General features: G+C 37.9%; 1 protein-coding gene across 1 annotated transcript in view; it reads right to left on the minus strand.

Moving 5' to 3' along the window:
- Positions 1-26,008, minus strand: part of LOC131678987 (myb-like protein I) — a 457,888-nt gene that overhangs the window by 38,226 nt on the left and 393,654 nt on the right. The gene's annotated exons all lie outside the window — the stretch shown is intronic.

The following is a 26,008-nucleotide window of genomic DNA, read 5'->3' on the forward strand; positions in this document are numbered from 1 at the left end:
GGCGTGGCGCGGCGGCGCACAGGTCTACAATTATACTTCAATATCATAATTTATGTCCATTATGCCTAACGTATAGTATGCCTAACGTCTTACTGCTAAATGTCCATTATGCCTAACGTACGTAGGCCAAACGTCCATATGCCTAACGTATTTATGCCCAATGGGGTACACCCGTCAGAGGTTCTGTAGTACTGATGCACGCAATATGCTTGATGATGTTTTCAATACCGTCTAAGCCCTCAACCTTGGGGAGGGTACTAGCAAATGAAATAATATTACGATTAAAATATTCTTTATTTAGTAGTGCGGTTTATCGTCAACAGTTCGTACAAACCCACAGGGCTTTTTTTATTTTGATTATAGATATTCTGACTTTAAGGTCATTCGCCTTTTTTCCGAGTTAAAATCTCTTTAGAAAATTTCTAACCATATGTACGGGGTTGGGAATCGAACCCAGGTGAGCTGCGTACAAGGCAATCGATTTACCAACTACGCTAGGGCTACGACTTTAAAATTTTTTGTTGTTGAAATTCCTTTCATCCACTTCATTTTCATATGTCAAAAACATTGAAAATATAACAATTTAAAGAAAAAAAATGCTTCATTTCTTGTTACATTTATATTCCATTTTTTCAATGAACTGGAGGGTTGCTAAAATAAAGGTTTTCCTATTACTGCAGTAGAACGTTTTTGAATGTATAATGTTTGCCTTAAAATGTACGGAATTTTATTAATAGAAAATGCAAAAGTTGATTTTTTCTTAAACATTACATTCTGAGGAGTCTCTTAAAGTTAAATTTCGTAAAAATTAAAATAACATTTTATTATATGAAATGAACAATTTTTCAACACAATTTTTAAAAATATAAAAATTTTACCGCATTTACCGCGTTACCGCGCGGTGCGGTGCGGTAAATAAAGTGCGGTTGCGGTAAGCGGTGCGGTTTTATTATTTTTTTGCGGTTGCGGTGCGGACAATCCATTTACCGCCCACATCCGCACCGCGACGAACCCTATCCCTAACCCATGCGGATGTCCCTTGTAGTTTTTATAATGTATTTCTTTAAATCATTATAACCAAAAAAATTACTATCCTATATATTCATTAAATTGGGTAATATAAACATATTAAGCATGTAACTATCGGCGTTTCGTACAAAAATATAATATTTCAACAAATTGTAGAACATTGAATCCAGCGAATATACTCTGTTCGCACAAACTTGCTTAACCTTTACTTGCTTTAGTCAATTTGCTTCGACGTTCACATGTGTCGTGTGAGCTGTTTGGATTTTTTTTTGTCTAACTAGTGCTAATTTGGGTACAAGTTTAGATATATCGTCTAACTAGACACCCAGTTGGTGCTAGTTACTGACGAGATGAATTCAACACACAAAAAAAAATAAACTTAATTTAAGATAGGTTCGCTTTACCTCTGGTTGAAATAACCCAGCCTTTTTCAAACAATCTTCTCTGAATGACAACTAGCTCTTTAAATCCGACGGTAACCTCTTCTATCTACTAGCACGACAAAAGTACACACGTACGTACATCGTCCATACTAGCCGATGCCACAGTGCGCGTTGCTGTGAAAGTCGCACGCATTTCTGATCTAACGCACGCTGTCCATCATATTTTACGTGTGGAGCTGCAACGTGATACAACAAAATCTGCCACCGTCTTTTCCGCTAGTTAGTCTCGTCTCTGATCCTTCGCTGGAAATAAATACCAACCATCCGCTCGGAATGCTCGTCTCAATAAAACAGCAATAAATCAATGCTCAATATGAACATTGGTGAGCTGCATCTTGTCTCGTTTGCTGCTGCTGCTGCTGCTGCGGTTGCAATCAAAAAATTGCCTCCGGGAGTCAGCGAAACTGTGCGGATAAAATAAAAAGTATAAACGGCCAGAGTGGAGATTTATCGTCCCACGGCAACCGCTGGCTGGTTGGTTGGTACAGCGGCGCTGGAGAGGAGCGGAGATCTTCCGAAAGGCCGCTTGTGTTTTTTTTGTGGTCAATTTAGACGTTCGATCTAACCTCTCTTGGCGACCTCTGTCTGCTTGCGCGGTTGCTTCTACCTTCTCCATCGTGTAGGTCCAACCCAACCCAGCGCCCTTGAATTTAGTACAAAAGCGAATTAAGAATGTGCCCCCGGCATGCAATCTACTGCATTCTATTCCGTGCTGTTCTGCGCTCCTCAGAGCCCAACCTGACAGGTCAAGAAGAAGACCCCTGTCTGGAGTTGTGCCCCTGGGGTGTACGCAAAGAAGAGAGCTTACTTGTTTCCAGGAGAAATATTACTTTTCGCTTCTGCTTTGGTCCTGCACCGGGCAGTGGTGCAATGCATGCGATGGCTCCTGGCTGATTTCTGACGCTGGGTCCGACTTTGACCTCCCCGCTGCAGATACTGCGTGCATGGGTCCGTAGTCTGTTGTTGTGCTGGGTGCCGGTGGGAACCGTGACCTTGGTTTGTTCGGTTGCACACTGTTTGGTCCGGGTGCTGAACGGGTTGAAATTCAGAGCTCCGAAACAGGTTATTAGATTTGACTGTTTGTGCAGGTCCAACGTGCTTCAATATATGCGGTTTTTCGATGTCAGAACTTAAACCTCATCCACCATAGAGCAACATGCTTTTAATCAATTCTTTATCTTTGTATTTGTTTAAATTCAATGTATCGTTGATAGTTGTTTGTTCTAAAAAATGAAATAAATGCAGCTTGAGTAAATGCAAATTGAACTGCTCCGGATAATCATGCAACCGGTTTACCTAAAGATCGCACAACCCTATGACGCCCCTAACATCTTCACCGTTTTAACGCTTTTCATCAAGACCATCACTCAGACCACGAAGCTCCCCGGAACGTATGTATAGTACTACAGTGCGATTACAGCTTGCTATTGCACATGTGCTATAATTTTGCGCTCGTGCTAATGCCTAATATCTGACCCGGGACCGGGTGCTCAATCGGAATCTCGTGCACGTTCCGCGATCTAACAACACGGGCAGCCGTGGCGGCAGTGCACACTATATTATCATTATCATCATCATCCTTCCACGCAGCAGCGAAATTAAGCCTTGCCAAGCGTTCAACAGCAAAGCCAGCATTATGCTATCATCCGTAAATCTTTTGCCTTCTTTCGGCAAACGTCGTGTTTCTCGCGCGCATAAAATCCCTCCTAACTAACTAACGAGCGGAGGAAGAGCTACAAGTGGATGATTTATGGCTTGTCTAGCGCATGTTCCAGCATCGGTGCATGTTGCTAGCGCTTTGCAGTAAGTTCTGCACAAATTATTTTGACATGTCAGAATTGAAGATCTTTATAAACTATGAAACAATCTAACGTTAAGTTTTACAAAGTAATTATTGTGCACTTATTTTCAGTGTTATAAGAAAAGTACCATCTGAATTTTAATTCATGTCACCCATACCTTTTACTTATATCTATCCAAAAATCTGGTTTCGTCCAAAGCTGCAAATTTAAAAGTATTGACGTCATTGCTTGTTCTGTTCATTCTCATGCGGGCATACAATAGTCATTTGCAATCAAAGGTAAAATTATCGTTCCAAAGGTCCACAGCAACTTTTTCATGATGCCATCTGTAATGCGGTATATCTCAAACAAGGGAACCGAAAATAAAAGTCACAAGAACAGAATATGCTTCGTAAAACTTATTTCAAATATATTTGAATGTAAAAATCGGAGATAAAGGTCAAGCGAGAAAATCGGACTGCTATCCTTTAAAACAAAAATTGCTTAGAAAGTTCACCCAAAACAAATCATCGGGAGCGTAAATGCATCTATTTTTTACGGGTTCGTGTTGTGAGCGAAAAGTTCCCAAATGGTTCGTTGGTATTCAACTAAACTCACACTTTCGAACCCCACAACTACACGTTGTTGGCCATACAGTGTAGAGATAATTTCCGTACTGTCACACTTATGATTGCTACTGCAGTGATGGGAATTTTATATATCTTATTCGAAGAGCTAGTAATCATGTGTCGTTATGGCCAGGGGTGTATTGAGTTTTTAGCGTTTAAGGAGTACATGTTTGCCGTTTTAGTCCTGATATTACTCGTTAGTATTTTTTTTCTAGTAAGGCACCACCACACACATACAAACGGGATATTGATTAGAGTGGGACAATGGTGCAAAGCAATATGCTTCATCAATGATGTTGAAAGGCCGGCGGCGCGGAGGCAAACAAAATCATTACACTCATCATGAGTAGGGTTCGTCGCGGTGCGGATGTGGGCGGTGAATGGATTGCCCGCACCGCAACCGCAAAAAAATAATAAAACCACACCGCTTACCGCAACCGCATTGTATTAACCGCACCGAACCGCGCGGTAATGCGGTAAAAATTATGCATTATAAAAATTGTGTTGAAAAATTAATCATTTGTTTTGTGTAGCCATATATAGTAAAATGTTATTCTTATTTACACGAAAATTACCTTTGACGGACTCCTCAGAATGTAACATTTATGAAAATATTCAACTTTGCAAGTTTTATTGGTAAGGGGTAAGGGTTTTGGCGTGAAAAAAAAACACTTTTTCTCGATTTTTTTGAAACTTTGCGTGAAGCGAACTGATCAAAACTTTTGTACATTATAGTGTATCATTTCAATAACATGCTGTAATTTTTCCATGCAAAAATATCGACAAACGACTCGATGACGAAGCTTTTTGTAGAACGTATCTGGAAAAATATGATTTGCGGTGTTACCTTCCATTCAAAAACTACTTAACCGATTTCTTTCAAACTTTGTATACAGATTCTATGTAAAAATACCTAACCCCCACGTTAAAGTTTCGAGATAAATTTTCAATTAAGGCAAAAACTGTCCAAACCATGCAAAATTTGGCATCTGGGATAACTTTGACATTTGTCAGCAGACATTGAGGCAGACTTTGAGAAACACAACAAAAATCGCAATGCCCTACACTAACTTCGAAAGCTTTACTTTCAAAAAGTTACAAAATACTCCTAACTGAAAAAAATTATTCGTTAATTTGGTAGAAAATATTCCCAGTTGGACGAACGATGGACGCACGCGAAAAAAAATTCCTCCAAATTCGTTTGGTTTGATGATGATAATTACATTCTTTGGATTGTTTTTAAGTCGTAGTACCATTAGTTCATTTCTCCAAGTTCTCCAAATTAATCAAAATTCACTGGTGAGAAAATGCCATTGAAAAGGATTCATAAATCCACGATTACCAAGAGGAATCAGGAGAAATGATGCATTTTGTAATTGGATTTGACAGAAAAATTCAATTGTTTTTCAATGATTGGATTTTGCGTTTTATGTATTTGAAAAGGTTCGTTTGTAAATTTTTTCTTTGAAGTATAAATCAAATAGTTTTCAAAATATGTCGTAAAAATAATGGTGCCATATTATATAAGACACAGCTTATAGATTTTATTTCTTAGTAACAGTATGTTTTATCATATTTGAATGACCAAGATGTAAAAAATCAAGTAGCGATAGGTCGAATACAGATTATATTCGGATTTCTTTTCAAATCATTGTCAAGTCTATGGAAATTAGAGCAATTAAATGTTTATCATGTTTCTCTATTGTAGTGTAATAAATAAAAATCGAACGTTCTGAGAGAGAGAGAGAGAGAGAGAGAGAGAGAGAGAGAGAGAGAGAGATGTTCCTAATAATGACATTGCTAAGCATTCGTTCAGAAAATAAATCTAGTTGCGTCGTTCTCAAATGGTAAAAGTCATAGTTTTAATTCACTTTTTAATGCAGACTGCATTCTTTATCAAATATTTTTTGAAGCGCGGTTGCGGTAATACCGCGCGGTAAATGCTCATTTCCCGCACCGCATCCGCGGGAAAAAGTGTCTCACCGCACCGCAGTTTTTGATGTTTGTCGGCTCTAAACTAGGAATATGATACCCGGTTTTTATCTAGAAGTTTCATGTCATGAGATATTTATAGCAGTGAAGAAGAAAAGATTGCGTTGTAAGGGTGGGAGGAAACGTGAGGAATAAAACAAAGGGAAGCTTCGTGAGCTTCGTAAGCTGCAAATTGATACGAAACCAGAAACTAACAAAGTCTTTTTGTATGTGAGTGTGCATCGTTCATTGTTTTACGAGAGCGTTGCACTTACCTCAAACTATACGAATATCTTCGTGTTCAAAAATGATTGCTTTTGGGTATGAGGTTGTGAGCACAAAAACAGAACACGCTGATTTTGATGTTTTAGCATTGAAGATGCTAAAGATGTAGGTGTAAAACTAAAATTTGTAGTTCTATCCCTGTCACGAAAATGTGGCATAATTTTAAACAATTGTAACACTGTTAATTGTTGAAGGATTTGCGTCACTTAATCATCAATCGGTTCAGAAAATTCCGATCTAAAAGCTATTTGCAACTTTATTTTGGTATCTCAACAATTGAAAAATTCGTATTATTGTGAAAAAATTGTAAATATGAGAGAAAACAAAGTTTTCGCACGCACACCTCTAACATCAATCGATGCATACAAATGCCAATAGAAAGAAAATTCTCAAATCTGTAAAAATAGGCAAACTTTTGTAAGACTTTCCCTGACAAAGACCTCATCTTCACACTCATAAGCGTCATACAAATTTCATCGCTTACTATAAAAGGGATATTTTTGGCCGATCCATGCCATGCCAATTCTGTTGGCAGTATGAGTAAGATTATTGCTGTCGCGGCAGCTGAAAGGATTTCGCAGAGATGATTGCACAAGAGCCGCGCATCCCAAAGTTTCTACAGGTCATTCTATTCTATTCTAACCCTTACACAGCCAGTATTGAAAAGCATCCTGGAAAACGCTGCAGATATTCTTTAGTGTTTTTCTTGTCAATATTGATATTTGAAGCATATTATGTGTAATATGTCGCAAATATTAAAACGGCCAGGCCTACTGTGCAGAGTTTGGTTTAAAGATGTTTCAAAATTATACGGCAATTAAATTATTCATTTAATGATTAATCTAACTAACGAATCATTTTGAATCTTAAAGGAGGAAGAAACGAGGACAACCGTACCGACCGTTTCAGTGTAAAGGGGTTATGATAAATCGATGGGAGTGACTAGGCTAAAAAGGTTAATGTCACTCCTTTGGTCCTTTGGGACGCGACAATGGTATTTACACCTTGCCTTGGCTAATGAGCCTAGGTTATAGCGCCTTTACTCGCTCTTATGGACGACTGCACCCAGTAAGGCAATAAACTTCATACGTTCTATAATACCTTACTGGGACCGCGCCTAAAGTCAGAAATTGGAAATCACCTCGCTTTCTGAAATGATAGATAGATAAAATTGGCGAAATTGGTTATTTAGTACTAAACATAAAAACTAAAAACTCTCAAACAGCTTCGAGAACAGTAAAAAAATGCAAATCCCAGGAAAACGCATCCATAAAAACCAAATTTCAATGATTGTCCTGTTTGGTACGTGTGTGTACGCGGAGTTCCCGAATATTCAAATATACATAAATACTTGTATATTTTGAGAAACTTGGGAGACAATTTATTGTCCTCGTAACACTTCATTTCAACAACCTGCTTTTAATAAAAATTTGATACCCAGCAAAGCTCAGCCGGAAATGAATGATGATGATGGTCCCACCTCATACCCCCACAAAGGTGTGAGCTGAACGATTTATCCAAAAGATAATTAATATTTTGATTTATAACAAAACCAGTTAACAAAAAGAAACGGACTGGTTCAATTTGCAGACATAGCCTTTCCTTCAAAAGAACGTAACCAGATACATTTCGAATATTCCGCCAACAACCAGGGTCCATCAAGAAAATTTCCATTCCGGCAAGATACTTGATAGAATCGGGAATTGAAGCCAATAGCTTCCATTTCCGATAATTCTCTGTAAGACTCCTCCCGCCTGACCAAGACATCGGTACTACCACCTGCTAAGGTGAGAAGTGACGAGCCTAGTGGCAGTACAGAGTCCGGTCGAGTTATATCATCCACATCTCCTTTATTGAAAGTTTCCTACCATTAACCCAAGGCAATCAAAAGGATATTCCAATCCGAGAACATCCTTGGTTGATCAGGAATTGAACCCGATATCTAGTTAGTTATCAGAAGGAGTCAACAAGCCCCATACTCAACGAGCTAACTCCGTTATTACCACTATCGCAGCAATAACCGAGATTAACTCTATCGCCGAGCAAAGTCAACATAACTCCATCATCAAACCATCATGAACCGGAGCTCCGGCCGGTTGCAGCTCGTACTCCGGCTCCAGTGACACAACTGATTCTAACTAGAATCGGTTGTGTCACCGGAGCCGGAACACGAACTGGAACCTGCCAGAATTCCGATCCATTTCCGGCTGAACTCAACTGGGCAGTAGCAGTCTAGCCTCAAAAAGGCGCGCGCATCCTAGTTGAACCTCTCGTCCCAACGTCCCGCCAACAGGTTCGTGAGGAACGGTGTGATGTCATTATTGGTTTTGGCTCGTGCACTTCACCAACGTATGCCGCAACGTCGATATGGCTTCGTTCCCTCTACTGAATGATGACGCGCTGGAACAGTCTACTGTACATAGTTCGGTCGGCCCTACTCGTGTGATTAGGAAAGTATTTTCAAAATTTCCTTAAACAGATGTTCGTAGTGCGCAACGATAGATAATTTTTCTCTGAACTTAAATAATGGTGTATGTATTCTTTAACATTTTAAGTAGTTGTTCTTCAATGCTTAAAGTTTCAATGCTGGGCAACGGGTTGCATTCAGAAAGGTAGGGGGAGAGAGTTTCCTAAATACTAAATTATATTCGTATTTGCACGTGATTCAAAATATTTACATGACAAGAACAGTAAAAAAATCCTTTAAATTATTTCTTATCTCACGACATATTGTAGAGTCGAATAAAATAAAAGAAGATCACGAGGAAATTTCGGAATATTTTAAATATTCACTTCAGTTATTTGAGGCCTAATATTATCATTCAATTATCAGTACCGATTGCACATGTGAGGTGAAAAATTATCAAAAATAAACATCAGCAAAACCAAACAGGAAGAAACACTTGGTGTACTTTATAAGACTGTGCACATAAACTTTAACAGTTTACGGTTGTTAAGGAGCTGTTTGAGACGGCAATAACTATAATCAAAATCTATATGTTAGGTGTATGGCTCCGCAGGCCAATTCCTAAGCAAAAACAAACCATCCTGCCCCCATCCGACGCTTCGGTCCCCTTGGGGCCTTTTACAAAGTCCCAAAGGGAGATAAACGTCGGATGAAGACAAAACAGTCTGCTTCCGTCTAAAAACCAGACTACAAAGCCGTACACCTAACCTAAAAATTGGAAACAGTCGACTACTGTTCAAAACATCACAAAATCATAAAATCAAATCAATTTAAAAAATACACCTATCTCCAGTAAGTTTGTGTCGATCGATACCCGTCCCAGGATGCATCCGGTCGTAGGCAACAGCAGAGTTCGCTATTCGTTCGCGAGACTTCCAATATTGCTGCCAGAGCCGCTCCGTGCGAGGCAATCGGCTAACGGTGGATTGTTTAGATTTGCTTCCGATGGAGTTTTTCCGGCACAATTATGTTCACTACTCATCCCAAAGTTTCTACAGGTCATTATTCAAAATTGCGTCCTGGCCGTCATAGGATGCTCTCGGCTCGAGACACCTCAGGTAGAAACCTTTTCATGGCATTATGCGCGTACCCGCAATGCTTCGCGTTGCACTGTACGGTAGGGTGTCCCAAAATAATATCATGTTCTGAAATGAAACGTAAGTGTTTTAGGTCCACTTTCTTCTACGAAGTGAATTTGCTATTTGGTGGCGTATTTAGATTTTTTGGAAAATGTGCCGATTTTGGGTAAATTTTCAAATTTATGCCTGTTAAAGTGCTCTTGAACTGTCTTAGATTTTTTCTACATTTTTTTTATTTTTCTGGAGATCCGAATGGAAAAGTTTGGTGAGATAGTTTGTACAATTTTTGGATTATAAGAGCGACAGAACCATTAAAAGTAGAGGTGTGCACCGCGTCGCCGATTTTAGGTAAAAACATATATCGTAAAATCGGCGACGCAAGGGCGCGGGGCGCACCTCTAATTAAAACTTAGTGCAAAATTCACCAAATGGAAAACTTTTGGATAAGACCAAATTTTTGTGCATAAGGATTCAAGACCTTAATAAAGTATGGTTTATTGTTTTAGTGTTTCGGATCCTCCTCGTCAGTAACTAGCAATCAACTGAATCCGAAACACTAAAACAATAAACCATACTTTATGTAAGGTCTTGTGCCCTTATGCACAAAAATTTGACCTTATCCGATTATTTTTCCCATTTGAGAATTTTGCATAGTACCAGGCGTTTGATTCTTATACCAAAAGACAGTTCCGGTTCATATTCCTCATCGGCAAACGGAACTTCTGTGCTTACTATCGAGACATCACTCGGCGTAAGCCAGTTGTTTAGTATTCACGCAAGAGGTGTGACTTTTTGGATTTGTTGCTAATTTGGGAAATTGTTTAGATACATCGGCTAACTAGACACCCAGTTGGTGGTAGTTAATGACGAGGAGAATCCGAAACACTAAAACAATAAACCATACTTTAAAACTTAGTAAAAAGTGAGGTTTTTATTGGTTTTTCTTCAAAACTGCGTATCTACTAAATTTTAAAAGTGTAGAAACTACTTCATGTAGTTGAGTGAAATACAGGATCGTAATTTCGTTGCAGAAAGTGTATAGCTACGGCTAATGGGGCATGTGTTATTTAAGTTTTGTTATATAACCTTTTTGACATGTTTAGCTATTCATCAAAAACAAAACTGCTAATAATTTTGGAGGTTTATTATCTGTTCATTACATTGAAAACCTAATGTTTTAAACGTTATGGGGTCTTTTTGTAAGTTGTGAGAATGGGATCTTGTAACTGATATTTTAGTGAGGATCCTATAGTTGATAAATCATGTAAATATCAAGCAAAATAGCTCCATGAAAACGCCTACATAGAAACTGATGAAAAATGGCGTTTTACGCTTGTCTCTAACAGGTCAGAATCGGTTTTCATGTGCATTTAGATAAAGCGCCACTAGCTAAGATTGGTAATAAAAAATTGAAAAATTTTCACGTTTTTCGCTATTTATGAAGTACATTTGGGTATCGAATTGAATGGTGCCAAGATTCCATAATTTGGAAACCCTCAGCTTTTGTAGGTTTATTATTTAGCAGCATTATTGTGTTCATAAATTTTTCCAGTTGGATGCATTACGAATTCCAATCAAATTTGGTTCGAGACTTAGTGCCTTCATCAAAGTTTTCAAGAATGTTATTGAAAATAGCTTGGTTGAAGATATGAATGCAACCCGTATTTGTGCATTATAGGCCATATTGCACTACGAATTCCCTTACTAACGGTTATAGTCGGCAACCAAGAATTTGGCCACTTTGGTCAAATTTAACTTTTTCGTATTTTTAAGTTCACTGCGAAAATTTGCATCTTTCAGTGCAAACGACTTCAAAAGAAAATAAAAAATTACCTGTTGAAATGCGCAAAGCAAAGTGGCGAAAGCACGCTTTTACCCGCACCATGCAAGATTTGAAAATTTACTGAAAAATATACTGGATGGCATTTACGTCACCTTTGTTATTAATCGGTAATTAAATGCAAAAATCCCGCTTAACACATTTTTTTTATTTCGATTATAGAGGTTTTAACCTTAAGGTCATTCGCCTCTTGGGTTAGAAAAATCTCTTATGAAAAATTTCTAACCCTATGTGCGGGGCGGGACTCGAACCCAGGTGCGCTGCGTACAAGGCAATCGATTTACCAATACGCTACGCCCGTCTCCCAACACAATTTTTATAGATGGGACATACTACTCCCTACATTCTATACTTCGGTGAAATCTCCTCCTTCCAGATCTTCAAAAGCACCCAGTGGAGTGCTCTAGCCAATTCCTCTACTCTGTGTTTGAGTAGCTCACATGACAGTTGATCATTGCTAGCGGATCAACCGTCCTATTTTTTCATGAATCTTAGGTAGATCCGAATTCAGTCGCCGACTGCGCGCGTCTCCAAGCTGTTTCTTGCAATACTCTTGTTGTCTACTGCTTCGCTATTTAGGTGTTCGTCATAATATACTTATCAATCGTGAGAATTTCTGCACATTATTTATAAAGTGTCCAGACTATCCTGTGTGATCACCGGTTTATACAATGCCCCCGGCCTATCAGGATGTTTATGTCACCGATGACGAGCTTAACATTCCGCCATAGGCAGCTATCATAGACATGCTCCAGCTGCGCATAAAATGCATCTTTCTCGGCTTCGTGAGGTCAGTGCACATTGATAATGCTCTAGTTGAAGAAATGGCCTTTGATTCACACTACACACATCCATTCGCTGATCGTCTGCCACTTGATCACGCGTTGGCGCATTTTGCCCAGCTCTTGTGACGTCACTCGTTCCCCGCATTTACACACCTTCTGCCCCGTCTATCAAAGCTCCTCCAATGCTACGGTTTCGATGTTGCGAATTTTCATCAATAGACCCGTCAACATTTTAAAAAAATCTAAAATTTTCGTCAAAACCCCATCCAAACCAAATTTCTGGCTACGCCACTGATGTGATCTAAACCGTAAAGATCGATTTTACTTACTTTTCTGTATTTTCCTTCACTTCAAGGAACCTAACATGGAAATTCAGCATTCAAATATATGCCATAACTTGCGACTAACTCGACACATTTTATTATTTTCGTAATTTTCAATCCCACTTGGTGGTTATTAATATACTAAATGATTTTACAAAAATCATCAAGTGCTCATAAAAACCGATTCTGATGTAACAGAGACAAACGTAAAACGCCATTTTTCTTTATTTTTCTTCTATTTTCCGGAAAACAAAATTCGGACTGAGCACACTTAAATTATTTTATTTTGTAGAACAGTGTTATTTTTGACAAATAACATAAAATGTTAAAATGTTATTTAACAAAAACTTTACTAACTCATACCGTAGCAGACCAACTCTTACGAAAAAATCCGTACTCTATGCAAACTGTGTGGCTGACCCTGGTGAACAATCGCGCTTCTTTGCAGAATGGTGTACGGATTTTTTCGACAGAGTTGGTCAGCTTACTCATACCCCATTAGCTTCAGCTATACTCTTTCTTCGACATAATTACGTCCCTATATTTTGCTCAACTATTTGATGTGCTTACTATACCTTTAAAATTTTCAAGATACCCAGTTTTGAAGAAAAACTGATGAAAAATACCATGAATTACACTTTTTATTAAATTTTAACGTCTTTGTCAGTCTTAGAAACCAAAAATTGTGTAAACTAACTCCACCAATCTTCTCCATTTGGATATCCAGAAAAATAAAAAAATTCAGAAAAAATCTAAGATAGTTCAGGACAGACATACAAGCACATATATGAAGTTTTACCCAAAATCTGCCAATTTTTTCAAAAAATCTAAATTCGCCGCCAATAGGGAGTGTTTTAGCAAATTCACTCCTTAGAAGATAGTGGTCCTAATACCCCAACCTTCCAATTAAGAAGTGAGCCCGATGACTTTTTTAACATAATGTTATTTTGGGACACTCTCTGGCGTATCTGAATTGGTAGCATTCCGGTGCTTTCCACGCAAGCCTGTCACGTGCCCATGTTTGTCTCTCGCAAATATGCCAAATTTGTTGAAAAAGGGCATTCGCGGCAGTAAAGGGCGCAGTAGTCAACCCATATCGAAGCCATTCAAGGGGAATCAGTTTACCGCCGAAACCGACACCGAATATGTAAGCACGGTCGCGAAGAAGTTGCAAACTGCGTGTTACGAGGCCATTTAAACGCGTTTATCTCAAAGAAAGGTTTTTCATGCGAACAATGTCAAAGCCAAAAGAAAACCTTTTTCATTGGAGGAATGGCCTATAAAATCTACAAATTCTTTGTATTTACTAGTTTTAGTGAGCCTTAAAGTTGAAAAAAGAGCTAAAAATCGATCTCAAAATTTAAGATCGCACCATTACGTAAAATTTGAAGTTACCCGTTTCTGGTTCATTACTCCAATAAATTGAGCTTACTTTAGAGCCTTATTATAAGTTTTGAGTTTCAGATCGACCATGAGGCTGCACGCACTTTAAGAAATCCACGCGCAATGACGCAGCCAGAACGTCACCACGGGCGCCATTTTGTTTGTTTCGTCTTGAAAAAATGTAAAAAAGACGAAAACAAAAGCTTTTCGAATCCTTCTATGTTTTTTCATTAGCCCAAAAAAAGGTATCCAAATTCTGTTTACTTTTTAGTCATTCGAATGAGAACCACCCGCTTAATATCAATCTTTGCGACATTGTAACTGTTGTGGCAAACGAAGTTCGACATTGCAGTTATTACCGAGCCGTTTCGTTTTCCTCCCGAAAACGGTAACTGGGGAGCGGGTAGTGCAGAGATGGCGGCAAGCCAAATGATAGGAGTCCAAGAGGTGGATATTATACATGAAGGCTTCGTGATCGTCAGGATCAACGGCGTATTCGTATGTAGCTGGTATGCTCCACCACGGTGGACACCAGAGCATTACAATCGGATGCTGGATGCACTAACCGATTCATTAGTCGGACGAACACCAGTTGTTAAAGGAGGAGACTTGAACGTTTCGGCCGTGAAGTGAGGTAGCTGGCTGACCAACTCAAGAGGTTACAGTTTCTTGGAAGCCCTGGCCAAGCTAGATGTAAGACTGTGCAACGAAGGTTGGTCCACTAGCACATTCCGTAAAGACGGGAATTCATCATCGACATTACATTCTGCAGTCCTTCGCTGATGGATAACAGAAATTGGCGAGTTAGTGAGCAGTATACACATAGTGACCACCAAGCGATCCACTACACCATTGACAAGCGAAATTGTACGATAACGCGGAGAGTGAGAACTGGCAAGAGGAAGTGGAAGCAAAGAAGCACTTGGCAGCCTTGCTCAAATTACGAATCCCGATGAGCTGTCGCAAACATTAGCGAGGACGCGTGACGTAATAATCGAGGAAAATGAAGCCGAAGAACTACCGGCGTCCGGCGTATTGGTGGAACAAAAAGCTCAGCATCCTGCATGCTGACTGCCTAAAATCCAGAGAACGTGTTCATTCAAGATCAAGATCTGAGGTAGCAAGAGAAGAGTGTAAGGTGACATTACGGGCGGCTAGGGCTGCTTTTAAACGTGAGATAGTGCTTAGTCAATCTACCCACTGTAGGGAACTGTGCAGATAAGTAGACGTTAACCCCTGGGGCAACGCTTACCGTGTCGTGATGGCCAAGATCAAGTGGCCAAAGGCGCCAGTTGAAATATGCACTGATTAACTAATGATTATCGTGAAGGGTCTTTTCACGAAGCACGAACCAACGCATGGCCGTCTACACCGTACGTTGATGCAGACGGTGGAAATTCCGGTGACCATCGAGTCTTCAACGACGAGTTTCTTATTGTGGCAAAAAACTGAAAGCGAAGAAAGCTCCCAGTCCGGACGGTATCCCCAACGTGGCACTGAAGACAGCGGTCCTGGTATATCCAGACATGTTCAGAATAGTTCTACAGAAATGCATAAACGAAGGCTACTTCCCGGATAGATGGAAGATCCAGAAAGTGGTGTTGCTGCCAAAACCAGGGGAAGCCACCAAGACAAGCCTACTGGATACTGACGAACTACGCTGAAAGTAAGAACGGAGTATGGCAGAGGCAGTTAGAATTCCGGAAAGGGATCTTGACGGTGGACACCATTCGCACAATCATCGCGAGCGCGGAGAAAGCATCGAAACAAAGGAGAAGAGATAATCGCTACTGCGCCGTGGTGACGATCGCCTTCCACAGCGCCCGCTGGGTGGCTATCGCCGTAGTGCTGCACAGAATGCGGGCTCGGGACTATTTGTGCGATATTCTGAAAAGCTACTTTCAGAATCGAGTAGTGATCTAGGAGACTAACATGGGGATGAGGTCAATTAGGGTTACGGTTGGAGTACCTCAGAGCTCCATACTCGGCCCAATACTATGGAATATAATGTACAACACAGTTTTGACATTGGAACTACCCAGAGGAGTTGAGATCGTCGGCTTTGCAGATGACGTTGTCCTGGCGATGATGGGCAAGACCCTCGAAGAAATAGAGATGTTGACGGCAAAGACAATAGGCATCGTGGACACCTGGATGGCTGATGTCAAGTTGCAGCTGGCTCACTACAAGACGGATGTAGCGCTAGTTATCAACCGGAAAAAAAAATCCAGCGTGTCGAGATCAGCGTCGGGGGACAATCCATTCCATCGATGCGTGCGCTGAGCCACCTGGGTGTGATAGTCGACGATTGGTTAAATTACAACAGATATGTCAACTATGTATGTGAGAAGGCTGCGAGGACAACTAACGTATTGGCAAGGATCATGCCCAATATCGGAGGAGCAAAAAGCAGCACGAGGCGTCTCCTGCCGTTTCGCCTAATGGCTGTTAGTGTCGCGAGTGTGTTCAGAACGATATGGTCGGAGGCGGTATGCGTAATTGTCGGGATAATCCCGATCTGCATCACTTTGGCTGAGGACGTGGTATGCTACGATGGTAGAAATTCGCGTAATGCAAGGAGACTGGTCGCGTAGAAAGGAAGAAGATTCATCGACTCATCCCAAATGTGTCTGCTTGGGTTCATAAGAAGCGTGGAGAGGGGATCTTCGTCAACCCTTTGACCGGTGTGTGTGAACATGCAAGAGATGCCAGAGATGGTCTTCGAATGCTCTAGGCTCGAAGAAGTTCGAAAGGGTATGCCCGGCGTGTTAGTCGACAATATCATCAAAGAGATGTGCCACGATGAGCATATGTGGGATGCGGTCAATAGAATAGTCTCGAGTATACTCTCCGAGATGCAGATAAAGGGGCGAAGGGACTATCAAAACAACACCACCGACTAGAAGACTGCCGTGAAGCAACAAATTGAGTAGTACGCGACGCAGCACCGGTTTCGGGCCATCGGGGTTCCAGTGAACCAGGGCTCCACCGGAATCGCCGGCTCGACCTTGACACCTTACCGGGTAACTCGTGAGTAGGTTAGATCTGCCGCCGAAGACTAGACCGAGTAGACCGCGTTGCACAGTCAGCAGCGCGTCGTTGGGACGCCATTGAACCGAAAGCTACCGGCTGATCCGTTAAGTAGGCTAGGTCCACCGCCAGGGACTAGATCGAGTAAATCGGAACGAAGCAAAACGAAGCAAAATGGTTCACGAAAACAAGCACCGGAGTCGGGATAAATCCATCGCCGTGGAATACATAGTAGAGTTAATTCCAATTTGGCTGACAGCTAATTGACTCCCGAAACAGACATCGGCATCGAGTCGGAGTAGGGTAGTTTTACCGCCGGATAATGTCCGAGTAGATCTCGATAAAGTTGGGAGCAACATGGCTCTAGAAAGCTGGTATCGGTGTCATGAAAAATACGTCAGTCGGAGTAGGGTGAGTTCACCGCCGGGGACTATCCGAGTAGGTAGTATAATAAGACTGGGGTCTGAGTAACTCACGGAAACAGGATCTAAATGACTATCGAAATCAGCAGAGGTGCAACGAAAGCAACGACCTACCACCCCACAGTGGGACCAATCCAAAAAAGGTGGGACAAAACCTATTTGATGCCTTAGATGTCATTTTAGAGCTAGCATTTCTTCGTAGGATATGTTCATAATATTATTCTGCAACTTTTTAAATAGAATATTTTGTTGTTGGACTAAGGTAGAGTACCCGAGCAAAAAAAAATTTTTCAAAAAATTATTTTAGAGGGTCGATGTCTTCGACAAAGTTGTAGAATATTATGTTTTGAATAACTTCTTCTAAGATACCACAGACATCAGACCTCATATTTGAGGCAAAATTGTTGTTTTTTGGAAATATGGCCAAAAAATCAGTTTTTCGATTTTTTCATGCTATAAACCTTAATTGATTAAATTAATATGTTCTACATACTTGCAGGTAATATTAAAATACAACTTTTTGTTGAAGTAACTAATAACCTGAAATCAATATTTTGGCTTCTAAAACTATTTTTAATATAAATTTACTCTATTTTCATCAAAGATTTCTGATTTTAGGTGCACTTTTGTGCAGCCAAACTTTGGCTATTCCGATACTCTATTATTCGTAGAATAAAATTAATACTACATAGAAACAGGATATAGTTGGACGCATTATTTGGGTGACCATTCATGTACGACGGTTTATAACATAAAATGTGTCCATATTATTTTTAATTTATATACATTATTAGCTATTAACAAAATCTTATATTTTGTGCGCGTTTACAACAAAATATTCTATTTAAAAAGTTGCAGAATAATATTGTGAACATATCCTACGAAGAAATGCTGGCTCTAAAATGACATCTAAGGCCTCAAATAGGTTTTGTCCCACCTTTTTTAGATTGGTCCCACTGTGCACCCCCCCCCCCCCCCCGCCCAAGAAGTAATAGCTTGATGTAGTTCCGTGAGGAAGAAGGGCGAAAAAAGAATAAGAAGTGTTTTAGTGGGTCGGCACGAAAATTAGTCGTGAGTACCAGACAGTGCCATTACGTTTTAGGCCGTCTGAAACTTTTCAAACCTTGCTATGAAAAGAGAAAAAAGACATTTGCGTCGAGTTGTTTATGGTAAGGGCTATCAAGACATCGAGCACGTTGTCTGGTTACACCAGATATTGTGGCTGGCGTTAGATCTCAGGTGAAGCATTCCTTTCAGGTCCGAGATAGAATAGCCAACGTTTCATACTCTGGTGAACTACCACTTTCGCTGTATGTACTTCGTACACATCTTCTTTGAACGATAAATGTTCAAGTTAAAATGACAGTAAGTTAAGGCATCTATCCTAAAATATGCACTTTTCTGAAGCCATCGAAGTATAAAAATATCTGTGAAACTCAGGAAAGACTTTTAACCGTCTTTTTCATTTTGGGACCTCTGTGCGTCGTAGTGCTGGAAGTCTGATACTATAGGATCGACCAAGATGTTAAAAGCGTGATTAGTGTAATTGGAAATTATAATTCAGAATATCTACGAGAACTCTAAAAATACAAAAAGTAAAATCCAGAAACTAATGCAGTAATAGTAGGCAAAATTACTAGAATGGTAAAACAAATATCCGATCTATTCCTGAATATTTAATGCGAATATGTTAAATTAGTTGTTAGACCCAAGCTTTGAGCCCACCAAACGTAAGAACAACTAAACAATTCATAACATGTTAAGTAACATGTCCAAGATTAGCACAAAGCTAATAAGCAGTTGTGCAATTGATCAGACTGCCATCTGATTACCCTCCGTATATTAAAACAGGATCCCTTTTCCTGGCCGCATCGCATTCCAACCCAAGTTAGTACGTGAGTAAGTAAGTAACTGTTAATGCGTTCACATCATCATCGTCCTCGTCCTCGTCGTCTTCGTCGTTGTCGTCGCCATCGTCGTCATCGCCACGAAACGAGAAGTTAATTACCGAAATGTTCCCCGACAGTAAACAAGTGTTTACTATCACTTTAATTAAGCAACAACCCGTCACATCCGAGTCAGTCGTGTGCACAGAGTTGAAGCTTTTGTTTTATGTTTGAGCTACTTGTTTCCTTCCACCATCACCCAACCAGACAGCCCATCAGGAGCTGGTGGTTGCATCAGTCAGACCGAACTGAAAGTAGAGCTAAAACAAAATCCATTCACCTTCTTCGAAAGCGCGTCTCAACTGAATGGACTGCAATGCGGCGTTATTGCCCGGGTCGAGTCAAACCAAACCATCGTTTTTGTCGTAAAAGGCGAAAGGAGTTCGAGTTTTCCCAACCACTCATCCGTCGGTCCATCAGATTCCGAATCCGGATCAGCAGGTTGCTTGAAGACAGCCAAAAAATTTTTTTTTGATGAGCTTGTTACGAACGTAACCCTGTGAAGACCTCAAAATTGAAGGTTGCGACCAAAGAAAGCTGAAGCCTTAAAACGAAGGTAAGCAAAGGGTCATTCATTAACGAAAAAACGCTTAAAATTACACTAAAAATGCTCCAGATATTTGAGAGCGACTTGGTCGGAACCGGTAAGCGATGTTAAAAAGAGCGAAAAAAGTAAAAGGAAAAGTTCTTCTCTGTCAGAGCCCTTCTTGGCACTTGATAAAACGCCCGGGGGCCACAACAATCAGAAGCCATCACGTAGCAGAATTGCTCGGTCATGTTATCCGCATTGGGGCATGTGCACTGCAGCCAAACACCGAAAATGATCGTCTCGGCTCGGTGTGCCTTTTTTTTTTGGTAAGGACCTCTCATCTGACCTCGCGATTCCATCCAGTCTTTCTTGTCTTTCCAACTCTGACCATCAGTCGATCGGATAGAACACGCGCTGGGCGAAGCATTTTTGCCCTTCACCAGACGACGACATTTGATCGAGAGAACGGTCGATTGAACTTCCAACCAGCGCATAATTTCACTGCTGAAACTTGTGCTTGGTGCCCCTCAGGGCAAAGGTCTGGACTTCAATTTTTTGTTGCCTTCTGTGGATGCACAGGTTCTAATCAGGCTCCGTTGGGTTGGAATGTGGAAATTAAGCGTTTATTTTGCGATCAGAGATGATTAATTCACCTAAATAAGCAGGTAACTTGGTAATTATTGAGAAGCAGGTTGTACTAATTTTGGATATTCGTATTTCACAATTCGATTGTTTTTCGTTCTTTTGTCTTTCGTGTCTTTCACTTTTCGTGTTTTTCGTTTCTTTCGTCTTTCATGCCTTTTTTCTTTCCTATTTTTCGTGTCTTCTGTCTTTTGTGACTTTTGTCTTTCATTTCTTTCGTCTTTCGTGTTTTTCGTGTCTTTTGCCTTTCGTGTCTTTCGGAACTTTCGTCTTTTGATTTTCGTGTCTTTCGTCTTTCGCGACTTTCGTTTCTCGTGCCTTTCGTTTTTCGTGTCTTTCGTATTTCGTCTTTCGCGTTTTTCATCTTCGAACGTAAACCATGGAAGTTTGGAAATTTGTGGATTTGGGAATTTGAGAATTTTGGAATTTGGGAAACAGGGAAATCGGGAAATTGAGATATTAGGAATTAGGAAATTTGTTAATTTCTGAATTTGTAAATTGGGAAATTTCGAAATTTGGGGATTGGAGAATTTGGAAATCTGGGAATTTAGGGATCTGGGAAACTGGGAATCTAGGAATTTGGTTTTATGGGAATATTAGCAGTTTGGAAATTTTGGCAATTTAGCAACTTAATAATTTAATAATTTTTCGATTTATCAATTTGGCAAATTGACAAATTGGCTATCTGGCCATTTCGAAATTTGGCAATTTGGTAAATGAGAAATTTGGGACTTAAGAAATTTTGGAATTTGGCAATTCGGCAGTTCAGTAATTTGATAATCTGTGATTATGTAAATATGGAAATTGGACAATTTGGGAATTAGAGAATGCGGGAAATTGGGAACTTGCAAATTTTCAAAATTCAGAAATTTGGGAACGTCAGAAATGTGAATTCCGAAATTTCAGCATTTCGCAATTTCGTGATTTCGTGATTTCGTAATTTCATAATTTCGTGATTTGGTAATTTGGTAATTTGGTAATTTGGTAATTTGGTAATTTGGTAATTTGGTAATTTGGTAATTTGGTAATTTGGTAATTTGGTAATTTGGTAATTTGGTAATTTGGTAATTTGGTAATTTGGTAATTTGGTAATTTGGTAATTTGGTAATTTGGTAATTTGGTAATTTGGTAATTTGGTAATTTGGTAATTTGGTAATTTGGTAATTTGGTAATTTGGTAATTTGGTAATTTGGTAATTTGGTAATTTGGTAATTTGGTAATTTGGTAATTTGGTAATTTGGTAATTTGGTAATTTGGTAATTTGGTAATTTGGTAATTTGGTAATTTGGTAATTTGGTAATTTGGTAATTTGGTAATTTGGTAATTTGGTAATTTGGTAATTTGGTAATTTGGTAATTTGGTAATTTGGTAATTTGGTAATTTGGTAATTTGGTAATTTGGTAATTTGGTAATTTGGTAATTTGGTAATTTGGTAATTTGGTAATTTGGTAATTTGGTAATTTGGTAATTTGGTAATTTGGTAATTTGGTAATTTGGTAATTTGGTAATTTGGTAATTTGGTAATTTGGTAATTTGGTAATTTGGTAATTTGGTAATTTGGTAATTTGGTAATTTGGTAATTTGGTAATTTGGTAATTTGGTAATTTGGTAATTTGGTAATTTGGTAATTTGGTAATTTGGTAATTTGGTAATTTGGTAATTTGGTAATTTGGTAATTTGGTAATTTGGTAATTTGGTAATTTGGTAATTTGGTAATTTGGTAATTTGGTAATTTGGTAATTTGGTAATTTGGTAATTTGGTAATTTGGTAATTTGGTAATTTGGTAATTTGGTAATTTGGTAATTTGGTAATTTGGTAATTTGGTAATTTGGTAATTTGGTAATTTGGTAATTTGGTAATTTGGTAATTTGGTAATTTGGTAATTTGGTAATTTGGTAATTTGGTAATTTGGTAATTTGGTAATTTGGTAATTTGGTAATTTGGTAATTTGGTAATTTGGTAATTTGGTAATTTGGTAATTTCGCAATTTCGTAATTTCGTAATTTCGTAATTTCGTAATTTCGTAATTTCGTAATTTCGTAATTTCGTAATTTCGTAATTTCGTAATTTCGTAATTTCGTAATTTCGTAATTTCGTAATTTCGTAATTTCGTAATTTCGTAATTTCGTAATTTCGTAATTTCGTAATTTCGTAATTTCGTAATTTCGTAATTTCGTAATTTCGTAATTTCGTAATTTCGTAATTTCGTAATTTCGTAATTTCGTAATTTCGTAATTTCGTAATTTCGTAATTTCGTAATTTCGTAATTTCGTAATTTCGTAATTTCGTAATTTCGTAATTTCGTAATTTCGTAATTTCGTAATTTCGTAATTTCGTAATTTCGTAATTTCGTAATTTCGTAATTTCGTAATTTCGTAATTTCGTAATTTCGTAATTTCGTAATTTCGTAATTTCGTAATTTCGTAATTTCGTAATTTCGTAATTTCGTAATTTCGTAATTTCGTAATTTCGTAATTTCGTAATTTCGTAATTTCGTAATTTCGTAATTTCGTAATTTCGTAATTTCGTAATTTCGTAATTTCGTAATTTCGTAATTTCGTAATTTCGTAATTTCGTAATTTCGTAATTTCGTAATTTCGTAATTTCGTAATTTCGTAATTTCGTAATTTCGTAATTTCGTAATTTCGTAATTTCGTAATTTCGTAATTTCGTAATTTCGTAATTTCGTAATTTCGTAATTTCGTAATTTCGTAATTTCGTAATTTCGTAATTTCGTAATTTCGTAATTTCGTAATTTCGCAATTTCGTAATTTCGTAATTTCGTAATTTCGTAATTTCGTAATTTCGTAATTTCGTAATTTCGTAATTTCGTAATTTCGTAATTTCGTAATTTCGTAATTTCGTAATTTCGTAATTTCGTAATTTCGTAATTTCGTAATTTCGTAATTTCGTAATTTCGTAATTTCGTAATTTCGTAATTTCGTAATTTCGTAATTTCGTAATTTCGTAATTTCGTAATTTCGTAATTTCGTAATTTCGTAATTTCGTAATTTCGTAATTTCGTAATTTCGTAATTTCGTAATTTCGTAATTTCGTAATTTCGTAATTTCGTAATTTCGTAATTTCGTAATTTCGTAATTTCGTAATTTCGTAATTTCGTAATTTCGTAATTTCGTAATTTCGTAATTTCGTAATTTCGTAATTTCGTAATTTCGTAATTTCGTAATTTCGTAATTTCGTAATTTCGTAATTTCGTAATTTCGTAATTTCGTAATTTCGTAATTTCGTAATTTCGTAATTTCGTAATTTCGTAATTTCGTAATTTCGTAATTTCGTAATTTCGTAATTTCGTAATTTCGTAGTTTCGTAATTTCGTAGTTTCGTAATTTCGTAATTTCGTAATTTCGTAATTTCGTAATTTCGTAATTTCGTAATTTCGTAATTTCGTAATTTCGTAATTTCGTAATTTCGTAATTTCGTAATTTCGTAATTTCGTAATTTCGTAATTTCGTAATTTCGTAATTTCGTAATTTCGTAATTTCGTAATTTCGTTATTTCGTAATTTCGTAATTTCGTAATTTCGTAATTTCGTAATTTCGTAATTTCGTAATTTCGTAATTTCGTAATTTCGTAATTTCGTAATTTCGTAATTTCGTAATTTCGTAATTTCGTAATTTCGTAATTTCGTAATTTCGTAATTTCGTAATTTCGTAATTTCGTAATTTCGTAATTTCGTAATTTCGTAATTTCGTAATTTCTCCGTTGGGTTGGAATGTGGAAATTAAGCGTTTATTTTGCGATCAGAGATGATTAATTCACCTAAATAAGCAGGTAACTTGGTAATTATTGAGAAGCAGGTTGTACTAATTTTGGATATTCGTATTTCACAATTCGATTGTTTTTCGTTCTTTTGTCTTTCGTGTCTTTCACTTTTCGTGTTTTTCGTTTCTTTCGTCTTTCATGCCTTTTTTCTTTCCTATTTTTCGTGTCTTCTGTCTTTTGTGACTTTTGTCTTTCATTTCTTTCGTCTTTCGTGTTTTTCGTGTCTTTTGCCTTTCATGTCTTTCGGAACTTTCGTCTTTTGATTTTCGTGTCTTTCGTCTTTCGCGACTTTCGTTTCTCGTGCCTTTCGTTTTTCGTGTCTTTCGTATTTCGTCTTTCGCGTTTTTCATCTTCGAACGTAAACCATGGAAGTTTGGAAATTTGTGGATTTGGGAATTTGAGAATTTTGGAATTTGGGAAACAGGGAAATCGGGAAATTGAGATATTAGGAATTAGGAAATTTGTTAATTTCTGAATTTGTAAATTGGGAAATTTCGAAATTTGGGGATTGGAGAATTTGGAAATCTGGGAATTTAGGGATCTGGGAAACTGGGAATCTAGGAATTTGGTTTTATGGGAATATTAGCAGTTTGGAAATTTTGGCAATTTAGCAACTTAATAATTTAATAATTTTTCGATTTATCAATTTGGCAAATTGACAAATTGGCTATCTGGCCATTTCGAAATTTGGCAATTTGGTAAATGAGAAATTTGGGACTTAAGAAATTTTGGAATTTGGCAATTCGGCAGTTCAGTAATTTGATAATCTGTGATTATGTAAATATGGAAATTGGACAATTTGGGAATTAGAGAATGCGGGAAATTGGGAACTTGCAAATTTTCAAAATTCAGAAATTTGGGAACGTCAGAAATGTGAATTCCGAAATTTCAGCATTTCGCAATTTCGTGATTTCGTGATTTCGTAATTTCATAATTTCGTGATTTGGTAATTTGGTAATTTGGTAATTTGGTAATTTGGTAATTTGGTAATTTGGTAATTTGGTAATTTGGTAATTTGGTAATTTGGTAATTTGGTAATTTGGTAATTTGGTAATTTGGTAATTTGGTAATTTGGTAATTTGGTAATTTGGTAATTTGGTAATTTGGTAATTTGGTAATTTGGTAATTTGGTAATTTGGTAATTTGGTAATTTGGTAATTTGGTAATTTGGTAATTTGGTAATTTGGTAATTTGGTAATTTGGTAATTTGGTAATTTGGTAATTTGGTAATTTGGTAATTTGGTAATTTGGTAATTTGGTAATTTGGTAATTTGGTAATTTGGTAATTTGGTAATTTGGTAATTTGGTAATTTGGTAATTTGGTAATTTGGTAATTTGGTAATTTGGTAATTTGGTAATTTGGTAATTTGGTAATTTGGTAATTTGGTAATTTGGTAATTTGGTAATTTGGTAATTTGGTAATTTGGTAATTTGGTAATTTGGTAATTTGGTAATTTGGTAATTTGGTAATTTGGTAATTTGGTAATTTGGTAATTTGGTAATTTGGTAATTTGGTAATTTGGTAATTTGGTAATTTGGTAATTTGGTAATTTCGTAATTTCGTAATTTCGTAATTTCGTAATTTCGTAATTTCGTAATTTCGTAATTTCGTAATTTCGTAATTTCGTAATTTCGTAATT

Source organism: Topomyia yanbarensis, chromosome 2 (genome assembly GCF_030247195.1).
Source record: "Topomyia yanbarensis strain Yona2022 chromosome 2, ASM3024719v1, whole genome shotgun sequence".
NCBI lineage: Eukaryota > Metazoa > Arthropoda > Insecta > Diptera > Culicidae > Topomyia > Topomyia yanbarensis.